A 6000-nucleotide genomic window follows, 5' to 3' on the forward strand; every position below is an offset into this window, starting at 1 on the left:
CCAGATTGGTAAAGAAGAAGTTAAACTGTCACTATTTGCAGATGATATGATACTGTACATAAAAAACCCTAAAGACTCCACTCCAAAACTACTAGAACTGATACCGGAATACAGCAAAGTTGCAGGATACAAAATCAACACACAGAAATCTGTAGCTTTCCTATACACTAACAACGAATCAATAGAAAGAGAAATCAGGAAAACAATTCCATTCACCATTGCATCAAAAAGAATAAAATACCTAGGAATAAACCTAACCAAGGAAGTGAAAGACTTATACTCTGAAAACTACAAGTCACTCTTAAGAGAAATTAAAGGGGACACTAATAAATGGAAACTCATCCCATGCTCATGGCTAGGAAGAATTAATATCGTCAAAATGGCCATCCTGCCGAAAGCAATATACAAATTTGATGCAATCCCTCTCAAATTACCAGCAACATTCTTCAATGAATTGGAACAAATAATTCAAAAATTCATATGGAAACACCAAAGACCCCGAATAGCCAAAGCAATCCTGAAAAAGAAGAATAAAGTAGGGGGGATCTCACTCCCCAACTTCAAGCTCTACTACAAAGCCATAGTAATCAAGACAATTTGGTACTGGCACAAGAACAGAGCCACAGACCAGTGGAACAGATTAGAGACCCCAGAAATTAACCCAAACATATATGGTCAATTAATATTTGATAAAGGAGCCATGGACATACAATGGCAAAATGACAGTCTCTTCAACAGATGGTGCTGGCAAAACTGGACAGCTACATGTAGGAGAATGAAACTGGACCATTGTCTAACCCCATATACAAAGGTAAACTCAAAATGGATCAAAGACCTGAATGTAAGTCACGAAACCATTAAACTCTTGGAAAAAAACATAGGCAAAAACCTCTTAGACATAAACATGAGTGATCTCTTCTTGAACATATCTCCCCGGGCAAGGAAAACAACAGCAAAAATGAGCAAGTGGGACTACATTAAGCTGAAAAGCTTCTGTACAGCGAAAGACACCATCAATAGAACAAAAAGGAACCCTACAGTATGGGAGAATATATTTGAAAATGACAGATCTGATAAAGGCTTGACGTCCAGAATATATAAAGAGCTCACACGCCTCAACAAACAAAAAACAAATAACCCAATTAAAAAATGGGCAGAGGAACTGAACAGACAGTTCTCCAAAAAAGAAATGCAGATGGCCAACAGACACATGAAAAGATGCTCCACATCGCTAATTATCAGAGAAATGCAAATTAAAACTACAATGAGGTATCACCTCACACCAGTAAGGATAGCTGCCATCCAAAAGACAAACAACAACAAATGTTGGCAAGGCTGTGGAGAAAGGGGAACCCTCCTACACTGCTGGTGGGAATGTAAATTAGTTCAACCATTGTGGAAAGCAGTATGGAGGTGCATCAAAATGCTCAAAACAGACCTACCATTTGACCCAGGAATTCCACTCCTAGGAATTTACCCTAAGAACACAGCAATCAAGTTTGAGAAAGACAGATGCACCCCTATGTTTATCGCAGCACTATTTACAATAGCCAAGAATTGGAAGCAACCTAAATGTCCATCGGTAGATGAATGGATAAAGAAGATGTGGTACATATACACAATGGAATACTACTCAGCCATAAGAAGTGGAAAAATCCAACCATTTGCAGCAACATGGATGGAGCTGGAGAGTATTATGCTCAGTGAAATAAGCCAAGCGGAGAAAGAGAAATACCAAATGATTTCACTCATCTGAGGAGTATAGGAACAAAGGAAAAACTGAAGGAACAAAACAGCAGCAGAATTACAGAACCTAAAAATGGTCTAACAGGTACCAAAGGGAAAGGAACTGGGGAGGATGGGTGGGCAGGGAGGGATAAGGGGGGGGAAGAAGAAGGGGGGTATTAAGATTAGCATGCATGGGGGGGAGGGAGAAACGGGAGGGTGGGCTGCACAACACAGAGAGGACAAGTAGTGACTCTACCACATTTTGCTAAGCTGATGGACAGTAACCGTAATGTGGTTGTTAGGGGGGACCTGATATAGGGGAGAGCATAGTAAACATAGTATTCTTCAGGTAAGTGTAGATTAAAAATTAAAAAAAAAAAAAAGAAAGAAAGAAAGAAAAGGGGGATTACTCCTTAACAGGATAAAACTATTGGTAAATCAAAGATCAACGCATGCTTTAAATATCCTTAATGTTGATCACTTAAAGGGTGTCAGATGATCAGCTATGGAGGTACTCTTTTCTGATAATATTCCTTTCTCTTAATTAAAAAAAAAAAAAAAAGCAGTTACTGTGTGCTGACCTCCAATGAGTTCTGCACAGTGGTATAGAGGGCATGTCAAAGTGTGGGCAAAGGATCTGTTTGTTTCTACGCAGAAGATCAAGGCCTAGCTTGGATACCCAGAAAATGAACTAAGATACGATATGAGGAGGAGCTTCCGGCATCAGCACTCTCTGGAGGACTTGTGCCGGGGGATGATCATCAAAAAGCCTCCACAGGGATCCGGACGATGCTGCGGTTGTGGCTGCATCCAGCCCACCGTCTCCTGGACTTGCCATAAGAAGGAGGAGGGAGATGTCTAGGCTGGCATGTGCATACAGTGAGACAACGAATTTGACTGGATCTGTACTGTTGGAACTCAACCAGGAGTTGGGAGGGGTGCAAGTTGTAGCACCCCAAAATCTCATGACTATAGACTATCTATGGTTAAAAGAACATATGGGATGTGAACAGATCCCAGAAATGGGCTGCTTTAATTTGTCTGATGGTTCAAGTACAGTTGGAAAATATCCATCATATCATAGATAAATTTTCACAAATGCCTAGGGTGCCTAAATGGTTTTCTTGGCTTCACTGGAGATGGCTGGTAATTATAGATTTGCTTTGTTTATGTCACCGTATTCCTATTATGTTAATATGTGTGTGCAAATTAGTTAGTAGTTTAAAACCTATACATACTTAAGGTACTATACAAGAAGATATGTCAAAGAAATAATCAATCCTCCCAAGTTTCCTTCATATGCTACATCTATAGCTTTTCTTCTTCCTTCCTAATTACAAACCTTAAATAGAATTCGTGCCTCATATCGAATTTACCGAGTATCATAATTCCTCCAGGTGGTAAAGATACCTCGAGACAAGTGCTGGGCATAGAAGCCACAGGGCATAAATCTGCAAAGAAGTAAAAAGCTAACCTTTGCAAACAATATGGCTTCTCTCTCACTTACCAACTTTACATTTCCCTGTATGGCCCCGGAAGATGACTGGTTAGCCAGAGACGGGTAAGATTCCTCAAGGGAGGAACAACCTAAGACAGGCACAGTCGCAGGGGGGCCATCAGGTGAGAATTTGGGGATCAACAGAGGTGACGCTCAGAACCTCACCCCCCCTGCTTTGAGAGAAATCTTCTGCATCCGTGGATGTCTTGCTGCCCTTGTCTAGCCTGGATTAATACTTAGTCCATAGGCACACACCTGATCATCTGATCATCTACATTTGCCTTCTTACAGCACTAAACTGTTTTCTACCTTTATCTTGCATCTACCTACCACTTCAGCATTTTATTAAAAATAAAAATAATAATAATAATAGGAGAAATGTGGGATCAACATATAAATCAAGTACAAAAATCAAATGAATATTCATATTTGACCTGATGGTTTATAGGTCATATTGCATGATCAAAACCGAAAGTTTCTGTGATGAATGCCCTTGTACTGTTCACCATGTAAGAATTTATTCACTCTGTAAGAATTCGTTCACCATGTAAGAACTTGTTCGTTATGCTTCAGAAGATTGGAGACTGACGAGAATTAGGCTTGAGATGGATTAATGATTGTACATTGAGCATTGACCCCCCTATACTGAATTTTATTGTTGTTAACAACCATTTGATCAATAAATATGAGAGATGCCCTCTCAAAAAAAAAAAAAATTAATAATAATAATAATAAGGGAGAAATGTGGGATTCACATATAAATCAAGTGTAAAAATCAAATGAATAATCATATCTGACTTGATTGTTTATAGTTCATGATGTGTGATCAAAACCGAAAGTTTCTGTGATATGACTGCCCTTGCACCGTTCACCATGTAAGAACTTATTCACTATGTAAGAATTTGTTTACCATGTAAGAACTTGTTCATTATGCTTCAGAAGACTGGAGACTGTTGAGAATTAGGTTTGGGGTTGATTAATGATTGTGCATTAAGTCCCCTATACAGAATTTTATTGTTGTTAACAACCATTCGATCAATAAATATGAGAGCTGTCCTCTCAAAAAAAAAAAAAAAAAAAAAAAAGCAAGACCCATCTATATGCTGCTTTCAAGAAATTCACCTTAAACCCAAAGATAAGCATAGACTAAAAGTCAAGGGATGGAAAAACATATTTCAGGCAAACAACAGTGAGAAGAAAGCAGGGGTTGCAGTACTAATATCAGATAAAATAGACTTCAAAACAAAGAAAGTAACAAGAGATAAAGAAGGATACTACATAATGATAAAGGGCTCAGTCCAACAAGAGGATATAACCATTCTAAATATATATGCACCCAATACAGGAGCACCAGCGTATGTGAAGCAAATACTAACAGAACTAAAGACGGAAATACACTGCAATGCATTCATTGTAGGAGACTTCAACACACCACTCACCCCAAAGGATAGATCCACTGGGCAGAAAATAAGTAAGGACACACAGGCAATGAACAACACACTAGAACAGATGGACCTAATAGACATCTATAGAACTCTACATCCAAAAGCAACAGGATATACATTCTTCTCAAGTGCACATGGAACATTCTCCAGAATAGACCACACACTAGCTCACAAAAAGAGCCTCAGTAAATTCCAAAATATTGAAATTCTACCAACCAATTTTTCAGACCACAAAGGTATAAAAGTAGAAATAAATTCTACAAAGAAAATAAAAAGGCTCACAAACACATGGAGGCTTAACAACATGCTACTGAATAATCAATGGATCAATGAACAAATCAAAATAGAGATCAAGGAATATATAGAAACAAATGACAACAACAACACTAAGCCCCAACTTCTGTGGGATGCAGTGAAAGCAGTCCTAAGAGGAAAGTATATAGCGATCCAGGCACACTGGAAGAAGGACGAAGAATCCCAAATGAATAGTCTAACATCACAATTATCGAAATTGGAAAAAGAAGAACAAATGAGGCCTAAAGTCAGCAGAAGGAGGGACATAATAAAGATCAGAGAAGAAATAAACAAAATTGAGAAGAATAAAACAACTGCAAAAATCAACGAAACCAAGAGCTGGTTCTTCGAGAAAATAAACAAAATAGATAAGCCTCTAGCTCAACTTATTAAGAGAAAAAGAGAGTCAACACAAATCAACATAATCAGAAATGAGAATGGAAAAATCATGACAGACTCCACAGAAATACAAAGAATTATTAAAGACTACTATGAAAACCTATATGCCAACAAGCTGGAAAACCTAGAAGAAATGGACAACTTCCTAGAAAAATACAACCTCCCAAGACTGACCAAGGAAGAAACACAAAAGTTAAACAAACCAATTACAAGCAAAGAAATTGAAACAGTAATCAAAAAACTACCCAAGAACAAAACCCCGGGGCCGGACGAATTTACCTCAGAATTTTATCAGACACACAGAGAAGACATAATACCCATTCTCCTTAAAGTGTTCCACAAAATAGAAGAAGAGGGAATACTCCCAAACTCATTCTATGAAGCCAACATCACCCTAATACCAAAACCAGGGAAAGACCCCACCAAAAAAGAAAATTACAGACCAATATCCCTGATGAATGTAGATGCAAAAATACTCAATAAAATATTAGCAAACAGAATTCAACAGTATATCAAAAGGATCATACACCATGACCACGTGGGGTTCATCCCAGGGATGCAAGGATGGCACAACATTCAAAAATCCATCAACATCATCCACCACATCAACAAAAAGAAAGACAAAAACCACATGAT

This window comes from Manis javanica, chromosome 12 (genome assembly GCF_040802235.1).
Source record: "Manis javanica isolate MJ-LG chromosome 12, MJ_LKY, whole genome shotgun sequence".
Classification (NCBI taxonomy): Eukaryota; Metazoa; Chordata; class Mammalia; order Pholidota; family Manidae; genus Manis; species Manis javanica.